This window comes from Protopterus annectens, chromosome 16.part0 (assembly GCF_019279795.1).
Source record: "Protopterus annectens isolate FY-2018-M chromosome 16.part0, PAN1.0, whole genome shotgun sequence".
Taxonomy (NCBI): Eukaryota; Metazoa; Chordata; order Ceratodontiformes; family Protopteridae; genus Protopterus; species Protopterus annectens.
In genome coordinates, this window is record NC_056750.1 from 231254909 (window position 1) to 231269377 (window position 14469).

Genomic DNA, 14469 nt, shown 5'->3' on the forward strand with positions numbered 1-14469 from the left:
AAGCTTCCATCTAGCTGAGTTCAAATCTCTGATGTTGAAATCCCCGATTGCTTTTTTTATACAGCAAACTGCCATTGTGGTTTCTAAGTATGGTCTGATAGTGATTTCATTGTTTTCAGAAGTGTTCATTATTTTTTTTCTTTGGGCAGCTATGGGGCTGGCCTGTATAAGTTTCATTGGTGAGGGTGTGAGTTGATATCTCAACCAGTTAAAATTGGTTAGTTGGTTCATCATCAAATTGCAAGCCAGAGAGTCATCATGGAAGCATTTGATGGATCTCATTTATTGCATTCTTGTTTTAACGATGTAGTTGAACTGTAAAATGTATTACCTTACAGAATTAACATTCATTATTGACATAAAAATAATTTATATCATATATACATATTTGCAGTTCTTTTGAATATATGAAAAATCCTTTCTGCCATATACAGTAAAAATTTTAAAAGAAAATCAGTTGTAACAGAAGGATATTAGGGGAGAGTATTGATTTATGTATTCAGTTTATTGGCTTATCTTGAGACCATATGATCTCCATTCTAAAAAGTTGATCACAGTACAGTGGGGAATGGGGAATTTGCCCTTTCCCCACTATACTGCAATCTTGGATTTGGAATATAATTAGCAGCAGGTGTGGCAAGCCCCTACAAAAACATTGTATTTGCTGTTCACCTAACTTTTTAAAACTTCAATTTTATGGTGTCGACCATCTGAAGTTCGATGTTTTAAAATTCCAATAAAGTGAACAAGATCTGTACACAAATATGCAAATGGTTATTTAAACAAATATTGCACACTAAAGTAATCAATATCACACAAGGCTGAAATCCAAAAGAAAGCTGCATCCAGTGCAGTATGGCAAAGTAGGCCTACAGTGAGCTATGGGTGAAAACAATTACAGAAACAACCTGAAGTCAGGCATATATGCTAATAAGTATAGCATGGGGAAATTGTGGATTCCATGCAATTGCACCTGTTTCCAAAGCACATTATTTATGCCCAGTGACAATAAAACTTGAAAAACTCATACTTGGAGAACAGTTCCTGGCAGTTATGTGCAATAAGGTGGATGAGTTCATCTACTTCCAAGTGCACCACATGAGTGCCAGACTGCCAAGGAATGGTTCTATGCCATAGACATTTTCTCCATATCCTCACTGCAATTGATTGCAAGCATCTGGAGAGGGTAGAAAACTGTTACTTCAACAGAAAGTGGTGATCATTACTCATTTGTCGTATGTTTGGCAGATGGTCTTATCACAAACCTGATGACAAGACACCCTTGTACTGTGTATGATGTTGCTATTTGGAGGGAGAGTGCTTGAAGGACAATGTTTCAAGTGGGTGAGATGGCTGAGAGGTTATTACATAGTAAACACTTTTAAATATGATATAGCTATTCTATGTTTCCATACTGTGTATGATGCAATCATGCTAATGTTCTCTCCATTTATGCCAACAGTTGACTGGGGTTATCCACTGGAGCCCTGACTCGTGACACCATTCAGAGCCCCATCCACACCTTCTGAAGGTACATTTAACAGAGCAAACACTGTGACACTGAGCACCACTGAGTAAATGTTCGTCATGCTGAAATCAAGATTCAGAAATCTGGAAAAATCCAGGATACACTGCAGTACACACCAGGAAAAAGATACACAGATGATCATTGCATGTGCCATGCTACATAATTGTGGCCTGCCAGTCCTAGATCTGAATAATCCTCCCCCAGAGCCACAGAAGTCTGAAGAAGAGCAATCACTTGTTTCATAGGATGATCAGTATGACACAAAGGAAACAAAAAACATCAAGGTGTGAGTGATAAAGGCTGTGGACATATACACTGGCTTGGAGAACATGGTAACATCAGGTCGAGAAATTTAAGTCATGACATGCCAGACTTACACATGTACAAAGATAAATATGTAATGTGTACCCATTGGTGATGGTATACCAGTACCACAAATGCCAAGCACAGTTATTCCTTTGTGGCCTGTACATATGGACATCATACATTCCTTACAGTTATCTAAAATGTGTCTTGCAGCAGTAGTTACATGCCATGTGGTAACAGAGAGAAGAAATTTATGAGGATACCTGTAAGGAAATTCGCAATTATTAGAAAGACGAATGTAGTACATGTACAGCAATCTGAAGACAAATCTGTATGTGTATATTCTGCCTGTGGTCAATGCCATTGTTATACATAACACCAACATATACTGACTGAGGATGTCAGTAGATGACAAAAGCTCTTAACAGAAGTTTTTTAACTTTGACAATAAAGGTTCGTTGTGAGTTTTGGGCTACCTGGTCATTTTTACTGTTATAGGGAGTTTTTTTAATACCAGTTCCTGAGTTCTATTTAGTTTTGTATATATATATATATATATGTATATATATATATATATATATGTATATATATATATATATATATATATATATATATATATATATACACACACACACACACACACACACACACACATATATATATATATATATATATACATATATATATATATATATATATATATATATATATATATACATATATATATATATATATATATACATATATATATATATTTATACACAGTGGATATAAAAAGTTTACAATTTGAACTTGTACAGGTTACAGGTCACATTAAAGGTGGGAAAAGTTTTAAAATGATTTATTGTGGTCTCATTTTTTTATATCACAAAAACTTGGCATTTTAACAGGGGTGTGTAAACTTTTTATAGCCACTATGTGTATGTATATATATATATATATATATATATATATATATATATATATATATATATATATGGATTCACTTCATAACACTGAAAACTCAAAACACTGAAAATGAGAAAACTTCATAATACAGAAGACCAAAACATTGAAACTTCAAAACACTGAAAACTCAAAACACTGAAACTCAAAACACTGAAAACAAATATCAAACATATACTGAGTTTATACAACATAAATCACAGCACTTTCCACCAAGTGTAAGTAGGGGGCAAGCCCCCCTGCATCCACCACACCCCCTGCTACTTGAAATATATCAACTCCAAGATTGCACTTAGTGCAGTGAGGTGCTTACACTTGGTGGAAAGTGCTATGATTTATGTTGCTTAAAGTCAGTATATGTATGATATGTGTTTTCAGTGTTTTGAGTTTCAGTGTTTTGAGTTTTCAAGATTTTGAAGTTTCAGTGTTTTGAGTTTCAATGTTTTGAGCTTTCAGTGTTATGAAGTGAATCTATATATATATATATATATATATATATATATATATATATATATATATATGAAGAGAGAGACATTCACTCGTGCATATATAGGTTCATAGGTTCATAGTTAGGTACTAGGCTATCTGCCCGAGGGCATTTATAAGCCTAGCCAGAGTGTGTCGGCTTTCGCCGCCCCATTGATTAATTAACTGATCCTTTGTCAAGCAGAGCCAATGAAGTGATCCCAGGGGTGTATTTTCTGTTACCCATTCACTTGTCAAGGTTTCTCTTGAAGAGTGTTAGTGAGGAGCTCTGCCTAATGTAATTTGGAATTTTGTTCCAAAGTATGGGAAGGCTCTGTGACAGGAATCTATCCCTCCAGCATGTTCTATTTACTATTGTGGTGAGGTTTAGCTCACTGAATCGTGTGGCTCGCAGTGACTTGGATTTCTTTAGGTGGAGCATGTCCATCAATTCTAAGTTGGACATGGCTTTATAAGTCAGGCAAAGATCACCTCTGAGTAAGCGATATGCCACTGAGTACAGCCGGAGTTTTTTCAGTTGGGCTGCATAGGACATATGTTTGAGACCAGTAATCCTCTTGGTGAGTTACTTTTGTGGTCTCTCCAGCTGTTGGAAGTGTCTTGTGAGGTACATCCCAAATGGGGCATTGTACTCTATGATAGGTCTAATGAGTGACCTCTTTATTTCTAGATGCGAACCCTTTAGTAATTAGATGGGCCACATAGAAGGATTTCCTAACTACTTTGGCAATATGATTGTCAAAGGAGAGATTACCATCTACCTGGGTCCCCAGATCTCGTATTACCTCTTCTGTATTAAGGGGGCTGCCACCTATGTAGTAATTCGTGGGTGTTTTGTTTTTCCCATACAGGATGACTATGCATTTTTTGGCATTTAGCTTGAGGCCATGACTTTGACACGAGGTGTCCATCTCAGTAAGGCACATTTGGAGGATGTCCGTGTCAGCCAGAGAGTCAATTATGGCTCCCAGTTAGCCATAGTCCTCCTGTGTTTGCCTGTACTTCTGAGAAGTATATGCCGAACAGTAGGGGTTCCCAGGACTGAGCCTTGCGGGACACCACTTGTGACTGGTTTAGAGTCGGACCTGGAGCTTGCTATTCTTACCATGTGAGTTCTGTCTGTAAGCCAGTTGGCAACCCATCTCGTGACGTAGGGGTTTATGTTTAGGCTGGTGAGTTTTTCTGTAATAATCTGAGTGGGGAATGGTGTCGAAAGACTTGGCGAGGTCAAGGTGGGCTGTGTGAACAACCTTTCCCTCGTCTATGGCCCTGGTGACTGTCTCGAAGAAGTCAACCAGGTTTAGTAGGCATGATCTGCCCTTAACAAAGACGAACTGGGTTGAGTCAAGTGTTTGGAGGTTCCCACTGTCTTTGTTAATGAGTTCCATTATGATGCACTCCATAGCCTTGCAGACCAGGCTAGTCAAGCTTATGGGGCGATAGTTACCAGGGTCAGTTATGGCCCCTCCTTTGTGGAGTGGAATAACCATTGCTGTGCACCATTCTATGGGCATGTAGCCTGTGGAGAGGCTGAGGTTGAACAGCATGTTTAGGTGGGGGGTTAGTTCATTCTGTATTTCATGCAAGATGCAGCCTGGGACACCATCTGGCCCCATTGACACTGTGTTTTTGGCTTTTGAAAGGGCTATTTACACCTGTGCGTCTGTGATTTCCAGGACACTACACTTTTCCGGTATTGTTGTGGGCCCTTTTGGGGGTGAGAGGGGGGTGAAGTTTGCACTGAATTTATCTGCCAGGATGTTGGCAATATCAGTAGGTTGTATATTTTGTGCTATTTTGCACTAGTTCAGTGCATATCTGCGAGTTGCCACTTATATTCTTAACATAGCTAAAGAAGGCTCTGTGGTTATCTTTTGAATCCTTGGCTATTTTATATATATATATATATATATATATATATATATATATATATATTTATATGCATATGTGTATGTGTATGTGTGTGTATGTATATGTGTGTGTGTGTGTGTGTGTGTGTGTGTGTGTGTGTATATATATATATATATATATATATATATATATATATATATATATATATATATATATATATATATATGTATATATATATATATATATATATATATATCTATATATATATATATATATATATATATATATATATATATATATACATATATATATATATATATGGGTTCCCTATATAATTTCGAAATACTGATATCCCAAATGTCGGTATTTCGAAATTATAATAGTGAAGCCGGTAAATTACGAAACACTAGAAGCACGAAATGCAAAATCCCGAAGAATGGAGATTTTGAATTAGCTCTTCTGGTGTTTTGGTGTGTGAATGATAAGGTGTTTGGGTATGTATGTGTGTGTTGGTTAGGGGCTTTAGTGTATGTTAGTGTCTGTGATGTGTGTGTGTGTGAGGGACTGTATGTATGTATATATATATATATATATATATATATATATATATATATATATATATATATATATATATCATCACACACCACTGTTGTCTTCATTATTATTGAGAGTAACAGGGTTTCCTGACTTTCTCTAGCATGAGTGATTGGTGTAACAGCAGAGGCTAGTAGGACTGAGTAGTAATTCGAGCTTCTAGAGTCTTCCATCCTTTCTGGTATATAAACCCTGTGTCTGTGAGGGTCTGTGCTTGTATTTACCAGGCTATGGAATTGGTGATTCATCACTGGAACTAAGCAGAAATTCCTTAAGATTCCAAGAGTAGAATAAATTATTTTTTACACTTATTTCATTGAATTGCACTTTTTTAACTCTTATAATTGTGCTATACAGCTAATCTACTACATTTTGCACTGTTATAAAGCTTTTTACTGTTTCACTGCATTTATATACTGTTTTATACTGTTCTATACTGTTTTAACTGTATTTTTCATTGCTAGATACTGTTTCATTACTCTAATTGTATTTTTACTGAATTACTTAACTGTAAACTGCTTTTTCATATTGAGAGTTGTATTTTCTGTTTGTGGGTGCTCTATCTGTGCTGTTTTTGTGAGGTTTTTGTGTTCTAGTCAGGTATCATATAACTGATTTGTTTGCAGTTAAAAGCATTCTCTAGAGTCTCCTTGCTCCTTTATCTGTTTAAAACATTAATTTAGTGGCTATAGCTAGTAGCTGTAATAGTTTCCCACCTGCCCATCCTATTGGTGTCTTGTTCTTATACTTGGTGGCTTTGCAGTTGCCCACCCATACTGTAAATTTGATCTGGGAACCTCCTCCCAGTCTAGTGTTATTAGCTCATTCTACCTAATACAGAGAAAACATTTGAGAAGGCCAACCCACGTCTGTTCTTAACCTTAAATTATCTTATGTTCCTGCTTTTTCCTTTTCCACTTTACTAAAAAAAAATCAAAAACAAAAAAAAAAAAACAAAAAAAAAAACAAAACAAAAAAAAAAGAATTCTAAGCTTGTTTCCTGCCTTTCCTGTAACTAGCCTAGTCCAGATACAGATTTGCTGTATCCAGGACTGTTTGCAAGCTCCTGAGCCCCCCAAGCCTTTCTGTGTTGCAGGGAAGCCTTCTAGCTTATCAGTGGGAGTGGTAAGCACTAGGTAGCCTATCTACCAAATAAGGAGTGTTTTTTGGTCCAGAAAATGTAGTTGTTTGCCGTTTGGGGAGTTTTTCCATCTCTCTCAACTTTCTGATTTAAAAACCCGCATTTGCACATGCCCCCCCCCCCCTTCCTGTAACTGGTCTAGCCCAGATACAAATTTGCTGTATCCAGGACTGTTTGTAAGCTTCTGAGTCCCCCAAGCCTTTTTATGTTGGAGGGAAGCCTTCTAGCTTATCAGTGGGAGTGGTAAGCACTAGATAGCCTATCTACCACAAGAGGAGTTGTTTCTGGCTCAGAAAGTGTAATTATTGGCCGTCTGGGCAGTTTTTCCATCTCTATCAACTTTTCTGGTTTAAAAGCCTGCATTTGAGCTTGTTCCCACTTCTCCTGTAAATGGTCTAGTCCAGATACAGATTTGCTATATCCAAGACTGTTTGTAAGCTTCTGAGCCCCGCAAGCCTTTCTGTGTTGGAGGGAAGCCTTCTAGCTTATCACTGGGAGTGATAATCACTAGGTAGCCTATCTACTAAAAGTGGAGTGGTTTCTGGCCCAGAAATTGTGGCTTATTGGCCATTTGGGCAGTTTTTTCCATCTCTTTCAACTTTCTGGTTTAAAGGCCCACGTTTGCACTTGTTTGCTCCCTTTCCTGTAACTAGTCTAGTACAGATACAGATTTGCTGTATCCAGGACTGTTTGTAAGTTTCTGTACTGTCCAAGCCTTTCTGTGTTGGAGGGAAGCCTTCTAGCTTATCAGAGGGAGTTATAAGCACCAGGTAGCCTATCTATCACAAGAGGAGTGGTTTCTGTTCTAGAAATTGTGGTTCATTGGCTGTATGGGCAGTTTTTCCATCTCTTTCAACTTTCTGGTTTAAAAGCCGTGTTTGCACTTGTTTCCCACCTTTCCTGTAACTAGTCTAGTCCAGATACAGACTTGCTGTATCCAGAACTGTTTGTAAGCTCCTGAGTGGTGCCAAAGCCTGCTCTTCAATTTGTCCCTTAGATCTACTAGTTATCTCCACTGCTGCACTTATACTAGTTTATTAGTCTAACACTTTACCAGACTTCTTGTAGCAATTATTGTAGCACACAAAAGTGCTACCAGCACTAAACGTTCTACAAGGAAACAGATCCAGTACTTATTGCAATGCCCACCCATCCAGGCATGTCTAAAGGTCAGTTCCCTGTGCTTTCTTCAATTAACCTGGTGAACTTGGGCATCCTGAGGCAATGTAGCAACTGCCTCATATACACCAACCCTCTCCTCTTACCTTCCAATACTCTGACTTGCAAGAGATGCACTTATATATCCAAATTAGAAGCCATGCACTCTCCAGCCAAGACTGGAATAGCTGGTCAAGAGGAGAAGGTCAAGACTTGCACCACACCACATGGAACACAGCCCTCCAGAACACATACCAGCACTGCTTTCACATAAAAACACAAACCACACACCCACCTTCGCAGAGGTTCTCAATAAAAATCTACCTAAGCAGCAGACACCTCCAAGGCAGAAATGCACTTGACCACCACAAACAACACTAATCATGAGACACATAACTCTCCTAAACAGTGTGTCACTCAACCAAAGCCCCTAAGGCAAAACAGCATGCCCAATACACTAGTCATAGATGACTTGATAGTGAGGCACACTGATGTCTCACTCACTAGGTTGAATAAGGAGAAAGTAACAGTCAGCTGCCTGTCAGGTGCCAGGATCCATCATATAATGCACACACTCAGGTCTCTCAACAACAGGTACAAATATGACTCTGTCTTTGTACATGTGGGTGTGAATGATCTGAGACGTATCTCCCTGGACTACATGAAAAGAAACATGGAGGAGCTCTCGGATTATGTAGCCCAGACAGGTATGACCCTAGACCTGAGCAGCATCTTACCATCATCCAGAATGATACCACAGTAGAAGCAGAAAATGACTGATTTCAACAATTGGCTAAGTTTCTGGTGTCATTCTAAGGGGATCCAGTATCTGTCTGCCTGGGATGACATGACTGACAGACCTCAATGCTTTGCCAGAGATGGCCTGTATCTGTCATCCCTGGGCTTCTGGATACTGGCCAAGGCTCTTGCCACCCCTATAGTGCCTTTTTTAAGCGGTGTTCCAAAGACCAAATTACCACCATAACAGCTACAAACAACTGCAATCTGAGGGTCTTGCTGCTCAATGCTAGAAGTCTAAACCTCAAAATGCACTCACTCGAAGCACTCCTTAAAATAGAGAACATCAGCATTTGTGCTGTAACAGAGACCTGGTTCAAGGCAACAGAAAGTACCCCTGCACTACCAGGCTATAACTCATTCCAGACCTTTCGGCCCCAGAACCTGGACCGAAGCTCCAAAGGCGGTGATGTTTCCATATTCATAAAGGATGCGCACGCCTTCAGACTGGTAGCCCAACATAATACATCAGAGATACTTCAGGTGCAGATAACATTGGGTAAGACAGCGATTCAGGTAATAGCCTGCTATAGGTCTCCAACCATGTCCCAGGGCTCACACTCCATGTTCCTAAGCACCCTGGAGAATAATATGGTCCAACCTAACACTCTCTTACTAGGAGACTTCAACTACCCCTCCATTAACTGGGAAAACTACTCATATACCAATACACTTGCCCAACGTTTCCTGAAGTTCATTAATGCCAATGCCCTGGACCAGCTCATTCTTACCCCCACTAGAGGTAGCAACCTCCTTGACCTAGTCATTACTAGCATGGGCGATTGTTGCTCTAAACCAATAGTCAGCTCCTCTCTGGTTAGATCCGACCACAAAATAATCACCTTGGAAATCCACATCCCTCTCACCCCCCCCCACCCCCGCAAAGGTAACTACCATGAAAAACTTCTCCAGCTAACTTTGGGCTCCTAAAAACAGAGGTGGGTAACTTCACGATACCTATGCAAATGGAGAATAGTTGTATGACCACCGAATCATACATCAATGCACTGTACGAACACGTACACAAATGCATGGATCTCGCCATACCCAGTAGAACCAAGACACTCTCCTCCAAATAAAAAGAAGCCAATCTGGTGGTCCCTTGCCATAAACAAACTCTATAACAGAAGGAGGAAACTGATGCAGAATAAGGTGAAGTCCCAAGACTGGAAAAACTCCCTTATCAGCCTCAACAAAAAGTTGAAATCTCTCATCAAATCCTCTAAAGCTAGCTATGAAAACAGAATTGCAGCAGACAGTAAAGACAATCACAAGGCCTTCTATAGTTATGTAAAGAATCTCCATGACAATACCCAGATTTGCTCTGAGCAACTGCACAATGGTATCTCCTACAGCAAGCCAACAGATATTGCTAGTATACTGGCCCGACAGATTCAGTGCCAACTTTACCCCTCTCGCCCCTCCCCCCAAAGGACCAATCAGAATACCAGTAGATTGCCAGTCACAGATTAAAACAGCACTGTCCAAGGCCAAGAACACAATTTCTATGGGACCTGACAATATCCCTGGCTGTGTTCTACATGAACTACAGAGTGCACTGGCACCTCACCTGTGTGCCCTGTTCAATCACAGCCTCACCTCAGGCTTTGTCCCTACCAAGTGCTACAGTCATCCCTCTTCAAAGGAGGAGCAACTACAGACCCTGGGAACTGTCACCCCATTATCCTGATGAGTCTGACATGCAAAGCTATGGAACGCATCATCATGATAATAAACAGGTATATAGGGAACCTCCAAACTCTGGATCCCACACAGTTTGGTTTTGTGAAGGGTAGATCATGCCTGCTCAAATTGATTGACTTCTTTGAGTCAGTCACCAGGGCTGAGCATGAAGGCAAGGTGGTTCATACAACCTACCTTGATCTGACCAAGGTCTTTGATACCATTCCCCCCACTCAAGAATCATAGGAAAAACTTACTAAGGTTGGCATCAACCCCTATATCTCTAGGTGGGTTGCAAAGTGGCTCACAGGTAGAGCCCACAGTGTGAAAGTAACTGACTCCAAGTCAGACTGCTGACCAGTCACGAGTGAAGTCCCACAGGGTTTGGTCCTGGGTCCTCTCCTGTTTGGTAGCTACTTCTCTGAAGTCCAGGCCAACACGAAGGGACTCTGGCTGACAAAGTTCACTGACGATTGCAAGTTGGGAGCTATTATTAACTGCCCAAGTGATGTTGACATCCTACAGAATGGCCTCACTGAGACCAACAACTGGTATCAGAACCATGGCCTTAAGCTCAATGCCAAAAATTTGTCATCATCCCCTTCAGGGAAAAACCCAGTTCCCATGAATTACCACATTGATGGTAGTCCACTGAACACAAAACATTATAAGAGATCTGGGAACACAAGTTTACAGCAACCTCTCTTTTGATCACCACATTGCCACTGTGGTCAGAAAGTCCTTCTATGTGGCACATCTCATTAATAAGGGTTTTGCATCCAGGAAGAAAGAGGTCATTGCCTCCCTCTACTCTTCCCTCATTAGGCCAATCATCGAGTACAATGCCCCATTTGGCATGTATCTCACTAGACACCTGCAACAACTGGAGAGGCTGCAAAAGTACCTCACAAAGAGTATCCTAGGCCTTAAACACTTGTCCTATATGGACAGACTCAAAAACTCCAACTATCCTCTGTTTCATATCGCCTAGTTAGAGGTGATCTCTGCTTGACTTACAAAGCCATGTCTGACCCAGCTCTGTTAAAAATGCTACATCTAAAGAAATCCAAATCCCTCCACACCACACTCTAAAGAGACCTCAATCTCATTACCGCAATTAACAGAGCATGATGGAGGGACAGGTTCATAAGCCAGAGACTGCCCATGCTATGGAATAGACTTCCCATACATGTCAAGCAGAGCACCTTGCTCATCCTCTTCAAGAGAAATCTTGATGAGTAGATGGGAAACAGAAAATTTTCCCCTGAGATCACTCCAGTGGCTCTACTCAACTGGGGAACTGGGACTAAGGTCAGGTAGCACTATGCCAGGGTAATCCTATGACTAGGCTTGTAAAGACCCCAGGGCCATTATCCTAGTACACACCTATGAACCTATGAACATACATATAAATATTCTCAGCTACAATATTGAAGTAGCTTAGAAGCCTTGAAAACATGAGCCATGAAGCATTATAGGGAATGATGAATTTAATATTACGTGGTATTACCCATTACCATCAGTTCAAAAGATAGATGTGAGAAAACTAGATAAAGTATCCCATGAAAAGAAGGCAAAAGTAGCATTGATCACTGAAACTGCTACACTCAGTGATTACAGTGTCTTACATACGGAGAGACACAAAGTCATAAAATACCAGGATTTGCAAGCAAAAACAAGGTCAATGTGGAAGAAGGATTCTCAAATACTTCCAATAGTACTACGAGCAATGGGTCTCATAAAAATAATTTACGGTCTTATTTAGATATGTTGCCAATACATATAACTCTGTATGAACTGCAGAAGGAGTCAGTTATGGCCACATTGTTCTTTAATCATACATTGATTTAGGAGTGGAGTCAATTCCTGTCATGGTGTTAGAAACCCAAAAGATTTGGAGAAATTAAAGTAAGATAAATATATATAACTATATATAACTATACATATATATATATATATATATATATATATATATATATATATATATATATATACACACACTTCATATGTGCATGCCAACAAAACAGCATATAAAACATAATCATGCATACAGGTATAGATATGCATATATCTGATGTTCACACGTATTTAGCATTACTGTAGGCATGTACATGCGACTGTGTATATATAACAATCTGATTGTGACATACAGGGATGTGCATGTACATCTACAAAATATACAGGCAAAACTTATACTGCGGTTTACTGTAACTATAAGTACTACTACCGTTGGACTTGTCATTAGTTAACTATTAGAAAATGTTGTGCAACACATTCCCATGGCACTTCTGTGTGTCCAAATGTCACATACTGAGCAGCTCTGATTCCAAGGTGACAACTGTAGTTATAATGAGTAAGTAGATACCTGCAGCTTTATTTCTCTTGCTATACTGAAAATGGTGACTACCATGTTGAGTATTGTTACGGAAAAATATTATGTCTCGTGATTATTTTTTACTGAATACACATTAACTTGCAGTTTCTTCACAAATGAGTCAAATAAAATGTCTATGATATGTTTATGTCAAAGAAAAATTGAATACAGGTGCATAACTATGCAGGAGATATTTTCCGTATAAGTAGTAGCCTTATATTTGAAGTGCCTTACAACTGCATTCCCTCTGTTAGCAAATTATAGTGCACTGACAGATAATTGAAGGCAAAGTAAGTGCTAAAGGAGTTAAGGGATGTTATATTATCTTATGCTTGATTGTGCCAAGTATCTGCAGAAACCAGATTAATTAACAGTACACTCTGGCCTTCTCAGGCTGGGGGATGAGTCGTCACAAGGATGTCTGTAGGATGGTATGTACTGGTACTGAATGTTACAAGGTTGAAGAATAATAAATTTTAGATCAGATGATCTATGTTTTAAAATGCATATTTATGAAGTGTTCATGTGAAGCTCTAAGAGGGAATCACGAGGGATGAGGACATTTTTAAATACAGTGATTCATTGAAAGTAATGTAAAGTCAAAGTTCTGCATGCATAAAATTGGTAGTGTTTTTTCTTTTGTTCTTGGAGACTGATCTGGAAATTTTCGTAAGCAGTTTCCCAGCTCTGTTTATGGAATAAACCAGTACTTTGCACATCCTGAAGCATTATTCTTGACTCGAGACTGAAAGCTAAAACTCTTTATTATTTATTTCTGAACTTCAACAGTATGCACCTAATGAGTTAAAATGTACACCCTTGAGGGTGATATGTACTAAAAGATCCCATGTCTTTTGCAACACTTCATCAGACTGGCATTTCACTTCATCAAGAGCCCTAGCTGCTGTCTGTCTCTGGCCCCCAGCATCTTTAACTGCATACCTAGCTCTCTAATCTCAATATTCCTGCCTTTGGACACTTGACTTCTCTTGCCTGAAGACTAAGGACCCTCTTCTACCGGCTGCTCATCACAGTGTCTCCTACCCTTCTTCCCTAATAGTCGCTTCTAAGTCAGATATGCTCAGAATTAGTTCAAAATGATGTGAAGATTACTGATCCTACAGACATTGCCAACATACTGGCTGACAGGTTCAGTGCAAACTTCTCCCCCCCCCAAAGGAGAGATATCTATACCAAATGATTGTAGCCCCCCAAACATCTGTAACGCCCAGGTGAGAACTGCTCTCTCCAAGGCAAAGAACACAGCATCCATGGGACCTGATGGTGTCCCCGGCTGTGTGCTCCATGAACTCAACGAGGAATTAAACCCACAGTTAGGACAGCTGTTTAATCTTAGTCTCACCTCCGGATACGTACCCAGGGAGTGGCGCTGGCGACTGTGGTCCCACTCCACAAAGGCGGTGCCTCCACCGACCCTGGAAATTACCGTCCCATTAGCTTGACAAGCCTTATCTGCAAGGCCATGGAGAGGATCATAGTGGATCTCATAAATAAAGACAGAGGGAACTTGCAGACTTTGGATCCAGCCCAGTTTGGCTTTGTCAAAGGCAGATCATGCCTTTTAAACTTGGTTGACTTTTTCAA